The sequence below is a fragment of the Dipodomys merriami genome, unplaced genomic scaffold (assembly GCF_024711535.1).
Source record: "Dipodomys merriami isolate MVZ:Mamm:240054 unplaced genomic scaffold, mDipMer1.0.p SCAF_11, whole genome shotgun sequence".
Classification (NCBI taxonomy): Eukaryota; Metazoa; Chordata; class Mammalia; order Rodentia; family Heteromyidae; genus Dipodomys; species Dipodomys merriami.
The window spans coordinates 7,879,124-7,901,604 of NW_027202382.1; the positions used below are offsets into that span (position 1 = coordinate 7,879,124).

The following is a 22,481-nucleotide window of genomic DNA, read 5'->3' on the forward strand; positions in this document are numbered from 1 at the left end:
GTTTTTAATTGGGAGAGTAGTGGATATGAGAAAGCAATGTGCGATTCTTCAGTACTGCCCAAGGCTCCTCATCCTTAGGATGCTCCCTGCCCCCTCGTGCTCATGGGTAGTGAGATAAATTAGAGCCTGACTTTTAACTCTTCCTTAATATATGCAATATAGGCCCCTAAAGAAGAATTTACAGAGTGGACAAGTACAAGGTGTATTTAACAGAGAGGTAAACAAAAATCTGATCTGAACAATATATATCAAATGCAGCATAATTGTCAAGAAAGATAGAGCATAATTTTAAGATAGCCTTGATAAATATCCAGAAGTATGGACTTTTTTCTTGTACTGGGGTTTGAAGACATGGTCTCATGCTTGGTAGACAGATATGCTACTACATGTACTATCTCCCCTTTTTCCTTTAGCTATCTCTCATATAGAATCTCATATTTATTGTGCAATTATGGCCTGTACTACTTACAGAATTTGCATAGCAGATATGTCAGTTACATGTGGCTAGTCCAGGTTTTTGGTTGAAATGGGGGAGGGGTTTCTCACTGATTTTTGTTGTCTACTTTGGCCTCAAACTACAACCCTCCCAATTTTTGCTCTTGAGTAGCTAGGATTATAGACATAAGCCAGTATTCCTAGTGGAATCATACACTTTACAAGCAGAATACTCTAATTCTAGTGAGAGTAAGTAAAGAATAAGTAGTACAATGAATGCAATGTATGAACTAATGATTATATTGGAATTGATTTATGTAAATTTTAGTACATAAATACGATTCTTATTTGTAAAATACCAGAATTTAGGACACAAATGATTGAGTACTCCTGTTCTGAGCTTTCATGTAAAGTTTCTTGGATTATACCAAAGCATACATAAAATAGCACAATATATATATATAAGTATAGATAAGTATTTATAGACAAACAGTACATTTTTCAAGAGGTGTGATAGACAGTAAATATAGCAATATTCAAATAAACAAACATATCTTCCTAATAAGAACTTTAACAGAAGCACAAAAACAATAAACTAAGTAGGGAAAATTGAAAGCTATCTTCTTCAAGGGGAAATGACAGTAATAGAAAATTTTAAAGAGGGACAAAGATTTCCAAAAGTGACTTTCAGTTCTCAAGCAAAACTTGACTTAGTAGTTACCAAAAACTGAAGACAGGAAAGGGAAGAGCAAAAAGATGTCTTTACTGAAAATGACTAGGATGGCATTGGACTATATTTTGAACAGAGAAGTGATGTGATTGTATACATTTAATAATGAGAAAGTTTTCCAATTTTACATATTTAATAATGTATTTCTCTGTCTTATAAATTAAGCCAAGAATATTAATTAAATCATCATTGGCATCTTTATACTGTACCACCAGGAAACTTAAAAAAACTTAAAAGAATCTAAGTTTACTCTCAGTTCATCCCCTCCTTGAGCCAATTCTCCTATTTAAATTCCTTCTGCTTTGTCCATTTTTCTTTCATAGTATGATATTTTTTCCTGTCATGTTCTTATTTGTTGTTCATAAATTCCAAGGCATAACCAGTGTATGCAAATCACAATGTTTTTATGAGAAGAAGGGTTTAGTGCCAGAACAGAGATTTATGACAGCATATATTTTTACTTGCTATTAGTCACAGAGGCATTTTAATGTTGAGATTAATTTTTAATAACTCTTCTATTTGCATCTCTGAACCTATTGATTTGAAACGGGGTGGTGGTGGTGGTGGTGGTGATTGGGGTATCTTTTTATATTCAGAGGAGCTTTAAATAAGCCTTGGCCACAAGGCCAACACATTTCTTGCACTCACATTTGCTGAACTGAAATAAAGGCATTACTTTCAAATGATCGAAGTTGATACATCATCATCTACAATTTAACTTTCATGAAAACACCAAGACAGAAACTTATTCCAGTTTCTTTCTCCTTATAAATATATGTAAAATACTTGGCACCAGTGGCTGATATCTATAATCCTACCTATTCAGGAGGTTGAGATCTGAGGATCAAGGGTCAAAGCCAGCCCAGGCTGACAAATACCACAGATGCTGACCTCCAATTAACCAGCAAAAAGCTAAAAGTGGAACTGTGGCTCAAGTGGTACATTGTCAGCCTCAAGTGAAAAAGAAAGGGGGGATAGTGTTCAGGACCTGAGTTTAAGCCTTAGTACTAGCACAGAAAATGAAAAGTATATGTGGAACAAATACCATTTGCTAGTGAGATCCAGTCTATTTAAGAGTATGCAACTCCATGATGATTTTTCTTTCTTTATATGCACCAGTCCCTAACTATATTTAAATTGTTAGTTACATAATATCTATAGTCAACAAAAAACAAGATTCCATAGTGTACATTGTTAAATTTGATCTCAGTTGAATTCAAGCAGCAAAACTCCTCTTTAAACAGAGAAATATTGATATGTTAATTGAAAACCAGTAAACTCATCAAAAGGCCTCTAACACATTATACTCATTAGAATTTCTAAATATCCCAGTGGACAACAACTGAGAATAACTAATGGTACATTTAGGTACTATATACTATACAGTTAGTCATGCACACACACAATTAATGTTGTGTACATGATATGAGAAAAAGTAACCATGAATAAAAATTCATGTTTAGAAGGAATGCATATACATACATGTAGAAATTACTATTATAATAGTTTAATAGTTGTTACTATGTGCTGGCATGATTGTGCTCTATTTTTGCTTTTATTTTTCCATACTTTTTTAAGTTTTAGCACTCAGAAATTTATTAGAGTAGTCATTTTGATTACAATTACTTTTGAATAACAGATCCTTGCATGGAAAATGTGTAAAAAGAATGATGGCTTTTATGTAGAAATGAAATACATTCCCCTGAGTGTCACCTTTTCATAGAAATAATACATTTGATTATTTGGACAGACCTGCATGCTCTACAGAGCATAGAAATCAGAAAACCTGTACAAAATAAAAACATACTTCCCCAGAAAGATAAAATATTTGCTGGGTTTTGTGAATGGAATTTTGCTTTACCAAAATTTATACATTAAAACCTCATTTCAATGTGATGGTAGCGGGAGTGGCACTTTGGGAAAGTGCTTAGGTTTAGGACAAGTAATGAGAATGGAATTCATATGGTAATATTAATGCTGTTCTATAAAGAGAGACAAAAAGCTTTCCTTCTCTCCGGACCTTCCCATATGAAGAAACAAATATGCGGGGTTCCACTTACCTCATTAAAAATTATCTCTCTAAGATTGTTTTTTTATATTTATTAATAGAGTATCAAAAATGAATCTTTAGAGTCATCGGTTCAACATGCTGAATGAAATGCTGAATAAAGCTACAAAAACTTCATTTTAACTTAGTACCTTGTGAACAGAAAATTTTCAAAATGAACATAGACAATATACTATCAGAGGAACAAGATTAAGGACAGATACTGTGACACAGGATGTTATCAATGGAATTTCACCAGGATTTCCAGCATATATGAAAGGAAGCAATTCTGTCTTTATTTTACTTTTATAAACTTTACTTAATGAGCAATTCATTCACAATCACTGATGCCACTGCCCAATTTACACCATATCTAAATTGAAGTCAGAAAGCTTCTCTGAAACATACATGTAGTATGTGTGTGTGTGTGTGTATGTGTCTGTGTCTGTGTGTGTGTGTGAAGAGATGAACTAACCTTGGCAACAAAGCAAAGCATGGTTCAGAACATGCCAGCACTATTAACTTTACTTTGAAAAATGGAGAGAAAATACTTTTAAAAGAGGGTCATTCTTAAGCCAACAATCAAATTAAAGTTAGAAATAATTGATATTAAAGTTATAAAAATATATGAAATTTGAGGACATGAAATTTGATTAACTATTATCCAGCATATATGAAACAATTATTTCAGCATAACGGGTCATCCTTAGCTGTGGAGATATACTCAGTTTGCTTATTCATACAACTTATATTAAGATACCAGCAGCTGCCCTGTTATAGGTCAATGTGTTTCTAGCTACAGGCATTACTGCATCATTAATTTAGCTTTGTGGGTCTCACTGTGTATATTTTAACTAATTATGATAATTTAAAATATAAAATATCTGGCCTTATCATAGTAAGCATTATTTGGGAAGATGTGTTGCTAGTTATGTTATGAAGTATATTATTTTTACTATATCAAGACTAGCATACTAAGAAATGGAAAACAGACTACTGTTCAGTTTTATTATATATCATTACACATTTCCTTTCAGAATACAGTTTTATTTTCTCCTTTTATTTCAAGTACTGCAAAACTTAAATTCAGAATGAAGTGACCTCAATGTCCATTTATGGAAAAGGTTATATCCATTTCATTTCCCAAGAACAAATCTAACCTACTTGATGCTTTTAGAGATGATCTTAGTGGCAAGAAAAGTGGATTGAGAAAAATCAAATGAAGTATCCGACACAGATCAAGACTTTACAAACCACAGAGTAATTCAAACCATGTAATACAAAGCCACTTGGTTTTGCATAGCATATCTAAAAAATCCTTTCATATGTACGTTTTTGCAAAAATGTCCAGTGATTATGGCTAACAATGACTAATATGCCTGCCTCTATTACCCAATTACTGTAATGATGCAAACCCAAAAATGTGAAATATAAGCATATGTTGAGAATTGTTGTAAAACCTTTAACATTTCAGGATGCTTTCTTATCATCCAAAGGGCAAGAAAGTAATGTTCTTAGGGAAGGAGTGAAGAATAAAGAGAAACGTAATTAAATAATGGACCAATTAAATAACTGATCAATACAGGAAAGGCATGCCTTCTCCTGCTGTATGAGTTTTCTTCTACAATCCCAGTGTAGCCATTGGATTTGTTTACATGCACTTGTAATGATGTTTACCTCAACAAACCTTAAAATTACTTCTCTAGACTGCAGCCCAGTTTTTATCTATTAAGACCCCCTGGTGGTAAAGTTTAATTTTTAAAAAGATCAAAAACTCATGTGAAAGCACCAAAGGAGATACCCTGCTCCTTGATAACCTGTGATCGACAACAGGCCAACTTTCTTTTCACAACTCAAAATCTGCCAGAGAACCAAAAGAGCACAATGTGAAGATGTATAATACACATTCCATCCCGATTTAGGTCATTAGTGTACAGAGACACATCACTTCAACTCTATCTATTGTTAAATCTTTGATAATTAGAAATACTTGAATAAGGACAAGATAACATTACAAATAAGTATAAATAGCCTACTAGAAAAGAATGTGGAAAATTTTCTAATTATTCTTTATTAGAGTTGTATTGCAAGTAATTTCTCCAGAGCAGCTTTGAAGCTTTTTTTCCTCCTTATTTATCTTTATGTCTATAAAGCCCATTACATAGCACATAGCATTCAATAGAAACACAGTTACTGGGTTGGGAAATCATTAGTTTGGTATTTGGTAAAGTTCTTAAAATGTACATTCTTAATAAAAGGTTATAGAGATAATATAAGAATGTACTTCCAGAGTATGGGTCATGAGTATTAAATAAAATGAGTTGATAGGTAATGTAAATTATAAAGGAATTGTTTTATTTAAGGAAGAAAATAGAAAACATTGATCATTTGTGTTCATTTTCCCATAAAGAATTAAGCCATAGAGTTTTGCAGAAAATTTTTATAAGGGTCTATAAGACATAAGGACCTGTCCTTTCCCCTGTCCATTCCCCTTTCCTTTCCTTTCCTTTCCTTTCCTTTCCTTTCCTTTCCTTTCCTTTCCTCTCCTCTCCTCTTCTCTCCTCTCCTTTCCGTGTGTGTGTGTGTGTGTGTGTGTGTGTGTGTTTTCAAGGGATTGAACTCTGGGCCTGGGCACAGTGGGCCCTGTCCATGGCCATTTTTTTTTCTTTCTTTTTTTACTCAAGGCCAGTGCTCCACCACTTCTCCATTTTGGCTTTTGGAGGTAAGAGTCTAACAGACATTCCTGACAAGGCTGGCCTTAAATCACAATCCTCAGATCTCAGCCTCCTGAGTAGCTAGGATTATAGAAATCAACCACCATTGCTTACCAGCCTGTGTTTTTTTTAAGCCACACAAAAATACAGAAGTCATGTTTTAGATAATGTTTTAATTCATGAGATATGAATATTTTTCCCTTGAAAAAAGCTGAATAAACTATGCTGGTCTTATATCTCATGGACCTTATAAATGCAATGCATTGCTTTATTTTTAATAAACATCTAGATTTTAGTTTTCCTGAATAAAAAAAATTAATTATTTCTATACTATCATTTACTTATGGGGAAACCCATTTTATACCACTAGGTGGACCATTAATATACCCAAAGAACAGCAATCATTTTTCTTGAAGTCTTAGTTTAAACACAATTATTCATATTGCAGTATTAATATATTACAGAAATTTATTTCTAAAATAATGTAACATTTGTACATTAGTAATTTATCTAATTTGGGGGGAGAATCACTATAAGTATATACTCCTTGATAATACTGAAGTAAAGATGTGTGTACTGTTATCTGTGAATATCATATATTTTAGGCATTTTTCTGGGCACAATTCACATACATAATATATATGCACAATACAAAATACAAAACCAGTTATATTTGTGTGTATATATACAAATTAACAGACACAGTAGTCAGATCTATAAATAAATTAAAGCAAACAATCACAAAAAACTAACCATTACTTAGTCATTGCCAAAGTTTTATCATTCATAGTATGTAAAAAGTAACCAAAATTAAAATATTCCATGTATGATTCAAGGACATGAATGCCACTGTTCTAATTTTTAAGTATAAATGAAACATCAAAGGAACCATACATCTATGGCCACTGGATTAGGGATAAACTTCTGGAGTACCAAATGGATGAAATCACAGAAGCCTTCAGAAAGATTCTGTGTGTGTGTGTGTGTGTGTGTGTGTGTGTGTGTGTGTGTGTGTGTGTGTGTGTGTGTGTGTGTACGTGCGTGCATGTGCATGCACGTGTGTACATACATGTGCATATGTGAATGTGTTTGCTCTTATAGTCAGCTAATGCATGATTTCCACCTGATATTCAGTCTGCATGCATCTTTTTTGTGGGCTCCAGCAATGAAATAAGACTTTATCAACAGGTTAAGATCAATGCTTTTTTTCAAATTTATTCTACCTTTAAAGTTATCAAATATTATAGAAAGCAAGATTCCTATGCATGGTAATGTTAGTTGGAGAGAATGTTTATTCCATTCAAAAATAAATATGCACACAAATATTCTCAATCTTCGTGTAAAAACAAATCCATCCTATTTCCAGCTCTAATAGACTTCCATTAAATCATGGAACCCATGTGCTTCGGAACAGGTGTTTAAAATCAGAAAATCTGAAAGTGGAGTGAAGTTCAAGAAGCAAGTTAGAAGCATTTCATTGGCTGAGTATGGCTGCAGTTTCCATGGCAATTCCAAATACACTCTGTTGCCCAAATCTTTTCACTCTTTCAAAACACAGAAGCAAATACTCTTTAGCATGAGGACAAAAATTGGGTCAATTATCATAACCAATTAAATTAGAAACTAACAGGAAAAGAGAGATGCATGTACGGACTCTACAGTTTACTCTCATTTTATGTCATCTACATTCATTTATGCATATTTTCTACGCCCTCTGCTGTTAACATATGTTTCAAAAGAAAAATACCCATAGGGCAACAGCTTGTTACAATAATAATCATTTATGGAGAAAAAGTGCCAGTCATACAAAAACACAAACCACACTTGGTGTTTATGCTTCAAGTGGAACATATTTGGAAACGTAAAACTCAATATCAGGTTGCCGAGCAAGATGGCACATGCTATAATACCAGCACTTGGGAGGCAGAAATAAAATGATTCCAATTTTGAGGTCTCCAATTTTGAGGCTACAAGGCATGTTCGCAGGTCGGCTTGGAATGTATAGCAAAGACCCTGTCTCAAAAGATGAAAAAATAAGTAAGTCTGTATCAGGTAATATTATATCAGTACTCTAAGATTCGTTGTTTCCAATTTGGGTTGTAGTAGGAGCCATTTTTAATTGGCTCTATCGTTAAAGTTAGAGTAAGAAAGACACATCAAAATGTACATCAAAAAAATCTCAGCCTAAGAATATAAGGGCAGTATAGCCGCAGAAAGTATAAGGGTAGAAAGTAAATGTATGTTCCCTCTTAACCTGACCTGACTACACATGCTCAAGAAGCAAAGTTCCTGCAGACTTTTAACTTCACACACATACACATACACACAGACACAGATAGACATAAAAGTAGGAGGAGGAAGGGGGAAAAAAAGGGGAGGAGGAAGAGGAGGAAGAGAACCATAATTGGGTATGTTTCAAAAAGAGTTTGGAGCTGTGATCAAATAAAATATAAGCACTCTGATATTACACCTTATTTAAGACATAAATTAATATTTTAATTGATTACATAAGATTAGTGGCCATGTTATATCTGGGATTGGAATGCATCTGTGATGACACAAAAGAACAAAAACACTTTTGCAGTAGAGATAAGCAGTTTGATCAGGATATGAGTCCATTTGTGTTGACTTTTGTTCAGGAATATAAAAAACAGCTATTATATGGAACATACAGATTAAAAATAAGAGTTGATACCAAGGAAAAGACATAATAATAAACCCCTGGGATTTGGGCAATTTGAGTAAAGTGTAGGAAGCAAGTTTGAAATAAGGCAGGAAGGAACGAGGAGAGGTCAGGAAGTACTATAAGATAAATTAGATTTAGTAAGACTATATTTCAAATTGTTTTTTTGTACAGATTATGAAGAAAGGGAAATTTTCCATAAAGGGAGATGCTTTTAAAAATCGTAAGAGGTAAAAACTTTTAAAGCCCACTCTCCCATGACATTAGGACATTCACAACCAAACACTAGGAAGATATTTACAACAAAGATATATTCTCTAGCTCTTACCTGTGGTTATAGAAAATCTACCCAAGGAAGAAAGCAATTGATTCTTCTACCCTCTAGCTTCCTTTTATAGTTACCTAATTTTATATTTCAAAGAATGTGGTTAATACACACAGCTATCTCTGTACCATTGGTCAGAGAGGTCATGACAAAAGGCTGGAGCTCACAGGGCAGAGGAGAGACGATGTGACATTTTCAGATGCCCTTGCTTGCCACAAATGCCTACAGATGCATATCTTACTGCCTGGCTTATCCTTATGAACCTATTAAATCTGTATAAGCATACACTGATCTCTGAAGGATTTCCCACCACTGTGTACATGTTGCTGCACAGGAATTCCATGTGAAATAATGCTTCAAATATGATTTATACTTGATGTGTCTGGGGCTTGGTGCTAAATTAATGCATATTTTTATGATATATTGCCCATTTTTCAGTGGAAATTATTTGACTGTCTTTATTTCTTTCACCTTCTTAAGCTCCACAGAACTAAAGAAATTTGTTTATGTTTTTATTTGTTTTAAATTTTCTTTGCATGTCCCTGATCAATCACCGAACATTCCTTTGGCAAGTTCTGCACGAGAAACTGAGCTTAAAAATAAATCAATGGCGCTGAGAGGGAGTTGAGTGGGCAGAGCCCAATTTACTGTAGAGCATATGGGCAGCAAAGATGGCGCTGAGAGAGAGTAGAGAGGGCAGAGCCCAATTCACCTTACGTTCAGTGCATAACCAGCCTGTGAAAGCTTAGGTCATGATAGGGTGTGACCTTGACAGTGATTGGTTCCTCTTCCTCTCCTGCCATGCCACCCGCCCTTTTTGGCTTTAAAAAGGGCTGCTCTCTGTTAATAAAGGAGTTTTCTTCCTGCTTGAAAAAAAATAAAAAATAAAAATAAATAAATAAATCAAACATCTTCCTTTCTTCCTAGGATCTCATGGTGCTAAGGATACTCACTGTGAGTCAAGAGTTGTACTAATTTTCATTTAAACAGTAAGCTTGAAGAAGAAATATTTTATTCTCTTTTACATATATAAAAATGAATAAATCAAATTGAACTCTAGCCATGGACATGTCACTGGAGAAAAGCCTAAAAAGTGAGAATGAGACATTTATGAAATCTCTAGTTGATGGATTTTGATATCTATTTTTCATAAAGTTTGAAAAACAGACCAAAAATAACAAAGAATATCCAGAGGGAAAAATGAACCTAAATCTTCATTTCTCACTCTAATTAACATGATAATAAATTGATATCTGTTATGAAGTTTTTCTGAATAGCGACTATCAGAATGTAAACATGAATTTGGGCCTACAGGACCCTCTTGACTGGAAACTACACACAAAAGATGAACACCAGATATTTCTGAAATTTCTACACTGGTCTTCTCATGATATTTTGAAGCCACATAAATAATTATCCAATGGATTTTCTCCTTTTACTTACTTATGACTAATTAGCATACATTTGAGCAATAAGAAACACTTATTTCAAAACTTGTAATAAGAATTTATAAGTGTCAAGTTATTAATTCTATTTCCACTACAATTTCTCAGCTCATAGAATCATCTCCCAAATACATTTCCTTTCCTGATTTGAGGTCTCTAGGCTCAGTATTTCAGAAGTCTACACAGCTTAGAGACTTTAGAGTAAATATGAATTAAATATTCATCTGTTTGAAAAGTCAGTGTTAATGCTGTTGATTCATATCAAACTATGAGGGATGGTGTGAGATCTGTTATTCCTAAACTGGTATCACTTGTGGATGATATGTTCAGATATTCATGCCTTAGACTTCGAGAGCGATCAAGTTCTTATTTTCTTATAAGCATTCCATTCGTCCAATAGTCTTTTTTAAAAAAAAATTTCTCCAACTTCCTTATCATACTCTCACTCTGGACATTTTGATAGCACCAGTCTAAGTATCCAGCTTTCACAACCTCTTGGCGTACTTGCTAACAATTAGTAAGTTTCTCTGTCCATTGTCTAGGAGACACTAACATGTAGCCAAAGGAGAAGATTTTTAGAGTTTAACTTCACTGACTTTCAATATCATTTTTGCATGTTCTACCTTTAAAGTATGTGCAAGTCACTTAACCTTTTCATAGCTCAAGTGTTTTAATGTGAAAATAAAGGATACGCAGTAGCATGCCCACCTGTGAATTACAAGAACCTAGCTTGGAACTCCAGTACTACTGCAAAAAAAAAAATAATGATGAGGGATCATAACGCTATTTTCTAAGGTACTATTTTTTTTTCCAGTGCTGTGTATAACCATCTTATACCTTTAGCCCTTCTAAATGTTTTACAAAAACTTGTGAGACATGTGTCTGGTAAACATGGCCTACAGCAAACCATGTGTCTATTAAACTAAAGCTACTTCCTTTTCTTTTGTAGCATGCCTGAAAAGAGATACCCTTCTGGCTTCATAGAAACCAAAGAATGAATTACCCATTCAGGGGTTGAAATTATGTGTTAACTGTTACTTTAGCCTGTGCTCTTTCAAAGTGAAGATGGACCATGGTCTTGAATGTAAGAAAATACATTTAAAAGTGTCAGATCTTAGCCTTCACTATCAGATGAATATACCATAGCAAATAGTACATTGGGTAGAAAGATTTTACTAGCTTTTCAATATACACAAGACAAAGTTACTCCAGTTTCTCAATTATGTAGCACAAGATATCAAGTATATACAGAAGAACATAGTGAAAATTTGAGGCTCTGTTATTCTTTCCAGAGCCGCTACCAAAAATAGCTGATCTACTTCAGAGCTTCTTCCTATCAAAATGGGAAAATCCTTTCAACACAGCAAGAATGCTGGGGATGTAGGTTGGTTGGATGTCAGTGTTTCAGTTATATATTTCCCTTGGTCCCTTCCAATTTTTAATCTCACATTCTATGATTATTATTATTATGAGACCCATTTGTTATACTATGTTAGAGCTACATGCTCCAGGGTCAGTCTAGTATATTTGGCTCTTTGTCCCAGCTTCTTGTGATTTCTTTTCTTCTGTTTGCACTATAAATATAAAGATTATTAGCCATAAAACAGTCAAAATTGAGGGAACAGCTGCCAAAAATCATGATTAGTTTTATAATCAATGATCTATAGTCCTTCTTCTGGCAGTAATTAGACAAAGCAATTCACACTTGCAGAAATAATAAAAAAAAGTCCTATGAAAAGGGAAAAATAACTTGTTTTTCTCTATAGAAGGATAGTATTCAAGTAACTGAAATAGCTATCAAACCACAGAGATCTGGTTTGAGAACTTCTCAGAACTCAGTCTTGTTATGTGTGCACCAGGGTTTGTTCCTACACTTGTTCATATTTATGCTTTGCTTCTATTGCAGTCTTATGTTGTTGACTTTGGGATATTAGGAAGAGTCATCATTAGGGTCTTACAATTTAGCCTGTGACTTTTCTCTATGCACACAGGCTAAATCAAAGAAGGATTAACAAAAGTTGTGAAACACGTAGGCTAATCGAAACAGATGTTTTTAAACCCCTGTAACAAAGCCTATGGGTAATGAAGAAGTCACTTTTGTATGTGTACATAAGCAAAACAGTCACAGGTTTCCAAGACATTCGTTAACTAAGAAAAGCTAGCATTGTTATAATGAAAAAGGTGCTGGCTTATGTTTGGAATTTTACTTACAGTTTTTTAAATAATGGATAGCTGTTGGATTCAGTTTTAGTTTTACTATTAGAACTCACTTCCCATTAATTTGGCTGATGCCCTGAGTAGGGAGACCCCTGTTCAGGCAGGCAAACCCACCTAGTCATCCAGAGTGACAGAGCCCACTGCAACAAAGTTGTTAACAAAGAAGCAACTTTATTGAGGAGGTTCCTACACTGATGGGTCAGGGCCACAGCACAGGCTTGGAAGCTGATACTGCCACCCCTGATGGCCCACAAGCTGGGTATTTAAAGGCAAAATCCATGTAGTCAAGCCTTGACACGCTCAGGTGACCAATGGGTTGGCAACACACACAAAGGATTGTATAGTCATGTTAGGTCACACACAGGTGGCCAATGCGGTTAGTTTGTCTGTAATGGCTGTTTAAACCAGCCTATCACTGTGGTTTTAAAAAAAAATGACACTCAAATTTAGCGGGTAGGGTGGGAGTCTACCTTTTGGTGGACAAAAAGCAGAGTTCACCTTAAGCATGTGCAAAAGGCAGGGTTTGCCATAAGCACGTGGTATTGCCAGTTTGAGCCAGATTACAACCCACCTGTTTTATCAGTCAGTCTTTAACTGAAGAATCAAGGGTGGGTTAGGTTGTTAAGGGGAGGGAAACCACATGTATTTTTTTCATTCCGGGAACTAGGCCCAAGGAGTCTAAAATCCCTAAAACAAAGGCAAAGCTCAAAATGGAATCAGACCAGCTTGGGCCCCATCGCAGGGTCCACCTCATTGCCACTTCAGCCATGTTCACAGTCCTTTGTTTCTTTTCTTTTCTTCTTTCTTTCTTCTTTCTTTTCTGTCTTTCTTTCTTTTCTGTCTTTCTTTTCTGTCTCTTTCTTTCTTTCTCTCTTTCTTTCTCTCTCTTTCTCTCTTTCTCTCTTTTTCTCTTTCTCTCTCTTTTTCTCTTTCTCTCTTTCTTTCCCTTCCTTCCTTCCTTCCTTCCTTCCTTCCTTCCTTCCTTCCTTCCTTTCTTTCTTTCTTTCTTTCTTTCTTTCTTTCTTTCTTTCTTTCTTTCTTTCTTTCTTTCTGTCTGTCTTTCTTTCTGTCTGTCTTTCTGTCTTTCTTTCTTTCTTTCTTTTGGGTAACATTGTATGTTTTTGCTCAGGCCAGCCTGAACTGCAGTCTTTCTGTTTATGCTTTCCATGATTGACCTAGCAAGTGCCCCCATCCTACCCAGCTACTGGTTGAAATGCAATCTTTGCCTCCCAAGTAGCTAGAATTAGATGTATAAATGACAGCACCAACTGGATTTTGTCAAGTGTTTTCTTCTGCATTAACTGCAGAAGAAAACAATGCAAAAGAATGCAATTCTTTTCTAGTTAGCCCAATGTGCAAAATAACATTAATTGTATCTATCCCAATGATCTTTATGTATGTGTGTATGTGTTTGTGTTTATCCTACCAGTTTGAGATCTTGACTAAGACACAAGAAAAAATATTGAAATAGAAATATTTACTTAAAAGGAAGCAGTGGTGAGCTGATGTGAGAAGTAGTATGGTGGGAATTATTCAGTCTATACTATTTTAAATATCACAGCATCTTTTTCTAAAGCTCTGGTTATATTCTTTACACAAGTATCATTTCCCCCACTGAGTTCTTTCTTTGAAACTTTCATTTATAAATCTGAAGGTATCTAGAATTGGCTTTTAAAGTTAACAATATTAGGAAGCTCGTGGAACAAGAGTTTTTGGAGATTGCTTGTCATTTTCGATATCTGATTATCTATCTATCTATCTATTTATCTATCTATCTATCTATCAATCAATCTATGCCAGAGTCTGTTCAGTCAGCAGTGAATCAAAAACACAAAATGAATATCTTAAGGATATAAGGATAGAAGCATAGTTTTAAAGCTGATGAGATTATGGATTTGACTTATCCATTTCCAATTAAGATTTTAGAGCAGCTTCCTGTAGTGCAGGTGCCTGCCTTTGTCTCATTAGTCAAAGATTGTTATTTACAATCCTGAAAAAAACATTGGCAGATTTTTCTGCCATAACATTTTGAGGTTCAATCCCATTTGGCTTATTTGCCCTCTCTTGGTAGTCAGTGGTAAGGAGTACCTCTTGCATTATAGAAAGAGGGATCTTTGAGAAGCTGACAATATAATGTGTATTTATTTTCCTGCAACCTTAAAGATCAAAATAAAAGTATAAGTAATGTTTTTTCCTTCATCTCCTCGGGTCAAGGGTAATACCACTTTTTAAATGATCCATGGTGTTCACTATGAAAATATCATCAAGGACAGAGGTCCTTAAGTCTTCAGATATCATTTCAGGTGGGATAATATTCACAGTGTCATCTTGGTATCCCCTGATACCTCAGCTTGCCACCTTGTTGGAAAGTCTCTATTTACAACTTAAAGTGGAAAGACAAGTAATTTTCATCTCTTGTGTCAAATTAGATCTATTGTCAGCAGCTTACAAGTGTTGAGAAAAATTTTGATATAATATCCAGAGTTTATGACAGAAATGACAAATTGCTATGATCCATCCATTGGTTATGTGTTAGAAGTGAGATTTTTCTGGTGGTGTGAGAATCAGGCAGCCTCTGGCTCCAGAAGGTTCTGAGACTCTGGATAGACAAATTGGATCACTATAAATTTTAGGAACTGTTGTTAAAATTTTAAACAACAAGCGGGGCATTCGTGGCTCACAGCTGTAACCCTGTCTACTCAGGAGACTAAGAACTTAGCCAGCGTAGGCAGAAAAGTCCACAAGACTTTTATTTCAGATTAGGCACTCAAAAATTGGAAGTGGAGCTGTGGCTCAAAGTGATAGAGCACTAGCCTTGAGCAAAAGAGCTCAGGGAGAGTACCCAGGCCCAGGCCCTGAGTTCAAGCTCCAAAACTGACAATTAATTAAATATGGTCATGAAGATGGTAGAAAACTAACTAACCAACTTTGAGTACTTACTCAGCTGCAGGAAGTGTACTAAGGAATTTAAAAATCATTCACAAACCTAAGTCGGTCCCCTGGGATTTTTGCTCCATACACATTTTCTCTTCAAATTCCTACACCTTACGCTAAATCATATTGAATTCATTTTTACTAGTTTTTTTTTAATATTTTCAAAAGTGAACATTTCCAGAAACAAAATTACAAAGATACAGTGAGGAAAGAATAGATGCAGGTTTTTCTTTAAATCACATTTGAAATCATTTTTACTAAAGTATGTGACTTTAAAAGTGTTGTGATCAGGATATCTCACCCAGACAACTAAATGGAGGGGGAAAAATACCTACATTGCCTTCCATTGTCAGTCAATGGCCACCTGTTGTGTCCTGGGTTGGGGAACAGGAGTGTGTAGGAGGAGCTCCTCACTTCACTGCAGACAAGGAGCGTAGACTGGGAGGGACAAGCAACTAGCTATTATCTTCAAATGCAACCTAATTCTTAGAGTTAGGCCCCAAATGCTAAAGTATCCAGAACCTCTCAAAATAGTACCATCAGCTGGGAATCAAACACTGTATACAGAGACATGAAAGGGATATTTATATTCAAACCATGACTGTGAGAAGCTTATTTGATATAACTAACCTTAATACACACACACACACACACACACACACACACACACACACACACACACATGTTTATTGAAGTGGTTGTATCAGGTCTTCAAAGTATTTGAAATATCACATGTAATTGGAAAATTTAGGAAATTTTCATGATAATAACATTCTGAAGCAGTTTGACAATTATTCTCTATGTAATTATTAAAAAAGGAATGTTAGGTTAAATATTTTCACTAAAATGTTGGTTTCAATGATACACTATAATGAAAAAATCAACATGCTAAATAAGTAAGTGGAAACATAAAGAGAAAGCTTAATGTGCAAGAAAGGTGTCTCAAATCTACTGTGTAAGATGTACATCTCCCTTTGCCTGTTAAAAGGAATTCCCACCATAGCCTTTATCCCACTAAACAGGGTAAGTATTATGACATAGAGCAGGTGGTGTGTTAACATTTTTGATCATACTATAAACTAAATTTCCATGGCAGAAGACACTATTGGAAATGTAATGAAAACATAATGAAGTCAACATTCTTGCTTACCAAATGGGACTTCGCAGCACAGTTAATTGGGCATCAGTGTGAAATGTTGACAGACAGGGAACAGAATGGAGGGAGAATGATTTTTTATCTAAGCATTTATATTTTCAGACATAGCTTTCACCATCTGGATATTTTCAATCATTTAGATAAAACATATAGCTAGATGAGCTTTTTGGTTTTTCATCTACTTTCCCTTGTATCCTCTACAGTGCCTAGAGAGGATTGGACACTTGATGGAAAATCTCCGATTAATATTTAGCACTTGGGACTGACAGGCTCAGACTTTCTCAGAAACTGAGTCTGCTATAAAATGTCAGTCATTTTCTTATTTTTTTCCTTTTGTGTTTAAAATATGTGGTATTTTCATCTATTTTAAGTTTTATTTAGGTGCAATGAATATATCATGGAATTCACCCTTACTAAGCGTACAATTCAATATATGCTTATTTTATTCACAATCATCATCGCAGTCAAGTTTTAAATAATTTTCCTTCATAAGGAATCCTGGAGGGGCTAGTATCAATCAACGTTTGTTTTCTCCCCACTGTCTGTCCTTTCTAGTATTGAACAATCATTTAACTGTCAGTATGTATTTTCTTATTTTGAATATGTCAAAACAATAGAATCCTAAAATATATGGCCTTCATGAATGCATTCTTCGGTTTAGCATGATATTTTCAATTTGTGTCTGTATTAAGGCATTTTTAGTAATTTGTATGATCAAATGGTGTTCCACAATGTGTATGCATTTAATGTCTGTTTATTAGATGATATATATATATATATACACAAATGTATGTTATGCATAACATACATATGATTATTATTTCTACTTTGAGACTATTGTGAATAGCATTGTTATGAATATTTATGTACAATTTTTTGTTGGAATCTATGTTTTTGTTCCTCATTGGCACATAATTAGAGTGCAATTGCTGTTTCTTAAGCATTTATCCAACAAAATGAAAGCAAATTCCCCTTCACAAATTATTCATCAATGCTCACATAAGCATTATCTGTAATAGTAAAAAGAGATTATTTTTCAAAATAATGACAGCATTTTGAAATTCCACTGTTAGTGTATGTTCCAACCCTTTTTTCTTATTGGCTTGCTGAGCCTGAAGAGTTTCAGTTCTACACAGACTGAGCCTTCTGTTCTGATCAGGAATAAAGCATCTTCCAATGATGCTAATAGGAAATGGAAAAATCAGCAGTCTGTCATTTCAGGATGAAATCATGGTCCCAGCTGAGCATGGTGGCTCATTTCTTTAATTGAAGCTACCCAGCATGTAGAAATCTGATGGATTACAGTTTGAGGCCAGCTTTTTAAGAAGTTATTATTTTGACAGTACTGAGGTCTTAGAATCTTTTGCTGGCTAGGGAATCTCTCTACACCTTGAGCCACTTCCTCTCTCTTCTTGCTTTATTTTTAGGATAATATCTCATTTTTGTTTTGCTTGGCCTGGCAAGATGCTCTTATTTAGGTTTCCTATGTGGAAGTGATGACAGGTATTCACCATCAAGCCCAGCTTTTATTCTGGCCAACATTTGACTGTATTGAAAAATTAGCTAAAGCAAAAAGGTTGGAGTTTGTTAAGTTTATAGAACGGAATCTAACCACACCAATAGTAAATTAAATATTAATTAATGCACAAATATCACATAGAGTTTATTAGAATGAATGAAAATGAAAGATATAAATAAATAATATTGTCTATAGGAATTTACTTTCAGCATCAAGACATATAGATTAAAATTAAATGGTTGGTAAAAGATATAGCATAATAATAATTAGCTCATGATTAGAATATCTGTACTAATATAATTTTAAATATATTGCAGGCCAAGAATATTATTAAAACTAGATAATATTTTACTTGATGATTAAAAGGTTGATTCTATCTGGGTGCCAATGGCTCAGGCCTGCAATCCTAGCAACTCAGGAGGCTAAGATCTGAGGATTGTGGTTCTAAGCCACCCCAAAAAGGAAAGTTCTTGAGACTGTTATCTCCAACAAACTACTAAAAAACCAGAAGTAGAGCTGTGGCTCAAGAAGTACAGTGCTAACCTTGAGCAAAAGAATCAAAGGGACAGTGCCCAGGCTCTGAATTCAAGGGCCAGGACCAGACTTTTTTTAAAGGGTTCATTCCACAGAAATCTGGAACAATGTGATTCTATATAATGGAGTAATTTCAAAAGTCCCCCAAAATATATCCAAATAAAAAATATATATATATAATCTAACAATCACACTAACAATCCCTTCCTCTCTGAAATCAACAGAATAACAAAAATACCAGATGAATTGAAGTAGTGAAACAATATTGCCAATTACAATGTGATAATTGATATTTATAGAACATTATATCCAACTACTATTTTTAGGCATATATGACACATTCTCTATGATAGAAAATACATATTGATGACAAACTAAAGCAAATTGAAATATACTTAAAAGCTTTGATATAGTTTTTTAGAAACATAGTCATACCACATAGTCTAGGCTGGTTTCAAAAGTGTTATATAACACAGGCTAGACTCAAATTCTGCAGATTTTTATTCCATCAGGGTTCTGAGTGGATTTAATAATGCCAACCACATTGGTTAGGGTGAGTCTTCTTTAAGAAGTTCATTGACTCTATACTAATCTATTTTTGAAACATTCTCACATGCTCTCTCAGGTAAAGTCACCTTACCAGATGTGTGGTTATCCCTTAATCTAATCACATAAAATTCCAGGAAAGGGAAAAGAAACCTGCACAGATGCTGGCAACTCCCTACCACGTTGATTCCTGGTAGAGGAGAGACTGCAGGGAGACAAAGGCAACTACAGTGTGCTGAAAAAGACTCCACAAGCCATGAAAGCTTTTCAGCACTAAATACTGATGAGCGCATGCGTCTGAGGAAACTGAATCCAGAAGAACATCTAAAGAATTAGTGGAAACAGTACTCACAGATCACACAAAAGAGGAGTACATGCTCCAAAAAGTGAGATTGAAGTTTTTCATAATCCACACATTAGACAGAGTATTTACAAAGGTTTGTGTTACGAAGAGGAACAAGAGCTTTAAACATTGTAATGTACTCCCATCTAACAAATAAAAACAAATAGCGAGGCCCCAAAAGATCAAATTGTTTTAAATATTTTAACAGTGTCCCCAAACAAACCTCAAGAATATTCATAGTTGATTTATTTACATAAAGTAATAGCAATAAAGTATAAACCTAAGTAGAACTATGGTATAAAACAATAACATGAAGACTCAAAGGAGGAACACGTGAAGTGTTTTGGGTGTGTGTGTGTGTGTGTGTGTGTGTGTGTGTGTGTGTGTGTGTGTGTGTGTGTGTGTGTGTGTGTGTGTGTGTGTGTGTGTGTGTGTGTGTGTGTGTGTGTGTGTGTGTGTGTGTGACTAAACATTAAACTCAGGATCTCAGGTATGTGACAGAATGCACTCTATTACTGAGCTACAACTCTATGCCTCTTCTAAGTTTCTTATGTATAAACTAGTACAATACCTCTTGAAGATAGCCCATGACAAGCTAAAAATAGGTAGAAAATACCCTAAAATAGATACTTCCAGACTCACCTCTCTCAGTTGACTCCTCAGGTGAGTGAGTAATTGGTCACTGCCTCTCCTCTTCCCTCACCCCTCCTAGTCCAACATGAGTCCTCTGGTGAACATTTGCTGAGGGCTACTTGTCCTTGGAGAACGAGGCCTTCCACAGTGCCAAAGGCATGCTTGGATGCTATTGCATTTGCTCAGATGAGAGCAATGTAAAGTTGTTGGTTAATCATGGCCAGCACGGCAGCCATGTTGCAGCACCTCAAGCTTTTATGGCATTTTGGTTCAAGTACTCATTGGACCAGGGTATTGTAGGAAATGTGAATCTCAGAAAAGAGCAGAGAGAGGAACTGGTGAACTGAGTCCCTATAACAATGGACCTTTAAAAAGAACAGAGAAGCCTGGGCTGGGAATCCAGGCCTGCAATCCCAAGTACTGGGGAGGCAGAGGTAGCAATATCACAAAATCTGTGATTAGGCTGAGCAGAGATAGAAAGAACAGGAATGGTCTTAGAAACAAAATAGGAAAAGAAAAAGACTGGGATGTGGTTCAAAGTGCTTAAGAGTTTGGTTAGAAAGCCAAGGGTCCTGGATTCAAACCTTGGAAACAGGAAAAGAAAGGAAAAGAAAGCACCAACTTGTGCTTACCCAATAGGTAATAAACTTGGCTATGATGTGTTTTCCATTTAACCTGTGGTGAGTAACAGATTATTTTGTGCAGTCAGTGGTTTTGTGAATCAGGTGGCAATGGTGAATATCGAATGCTGTGGCTTCTGCAAATGTCAATATAGTAGGCAAATAACATTCCTTCCTTCTTCCATGAAGAAATCAAAGCAGCAGTCTGGCTACAAGCATGAGAATAATTCAAAGTATATTCTAGACAAAGCTATTTAAAATATTTAATGAGTATTTTTATATGAGGGCTATCTTTCCTAAAATATAAAGCAAAATATACTTTTACTGTGCAAAGTAGTAAGAAAAATAAACCATGTGAAAACATATTTTTTTTTTATCATTGCTGTGAGTGACTTTCACAGTGAGCTGTGAAGCATTTGCAAAGGGCCACTGCAATCATTGTGCTGCCACTTTGTCCAGCCCATGTCTTTGTGCTATGCAACAATGTATTCCAATGACTCTTCCAAAGGTGACCCATTAAGATTGGGGAGGAAAGCCAGATGCTCTATGTCAAGTTCTAGCTCTGTCAATTCATTGATCAGATAAAATTTGGAAACAAATCATTGCAGCTTAACTAGATTCTACCTAATTCACATACTTATGAAAATCAACTTGAATCTCCATGAAAACATCTCATAAGTATAAAGTACCAAGGAAATGGAAGTTTTATGTCCCAGAAAAACTTAACTGAGATCAAAAGGAGTAAATATTTATCTGTTCTAACCCCAAAATACTCCAACCCCTCAAAACAAAACACAAAAACAAAAACAAAAAAAAAAAACCTGTGATGGCTGTTACTTTTTTAAAGCATCTTTCTTAAGACAAATTGCCAAGAAAAAATGTATTTGGATATTCTGCTTCATAGGAAAAACATGATTAATCACTTTAATAAATGGTTTATCTTTGGCTATGCTGCTGATCTCCAAACAAATTTCAGCAATTCCATCAATGCGATAAAGATATTCCATCCAGCACTGGTGCCAGCAGCATACATACTAAAATTGGAATGATACCGAGAAGATTACTATGGCCCCTGCACAAAGATGACATGCAAATGCATGAAGCATCCTATATGTATTTTTTATAAAAAGATAGTTCATCCAAATTTTCTAAGCCAGTGGTTGGCTTAGATCCATATATGTAAATTTTGGGTCATGTTTTATGATAAATTGTGCTTTATAACAGTGATAAAAATAGTTGTCCTCCATTTTAATTATTGCAGTTATTTTTTGCTGCTTCCTAGCTACAGGATTTTTCTTCAAAGGAAATTTTACTGCAAAGTTCTGTATGTAAAACAAAAGGACTATTGCTTCAGTTAATGTTTGCACACTCCTATATTCCTACCTGCCTACAATGGTCCAGAAACACCACAAGATGCTCATAGCAGTGCATTTTTAAAACAATTTATTTATTGAAAATAAAACACTTTGAAGTCATTTGAATCATGATTTAATTCTACAACATTACCAAATGCTGTCTTTGGCACAAGGAGATCATGAATATATCTGTTGACCAATTCTCTATAGTTCTACAGAAATATACTACAAATTTTACTTTTTCA

The 22,481-nt window shown here is 34.9% G+C and overlaps 1 pseudogene; it reads left to right on the forward strand.

The window, feature by feature from the left end:
• Positions 1–21,897: 21,897 nt before the first annotated feature.
• LOC138822408 (U6 spliceosomal RNA) lies at positions 21,898–21,998 on the forward strand (annotated as a pseudogene).
• The last annotated feature ends 483 nt before the right edge of the window (positions 21,999–22,481 follow it).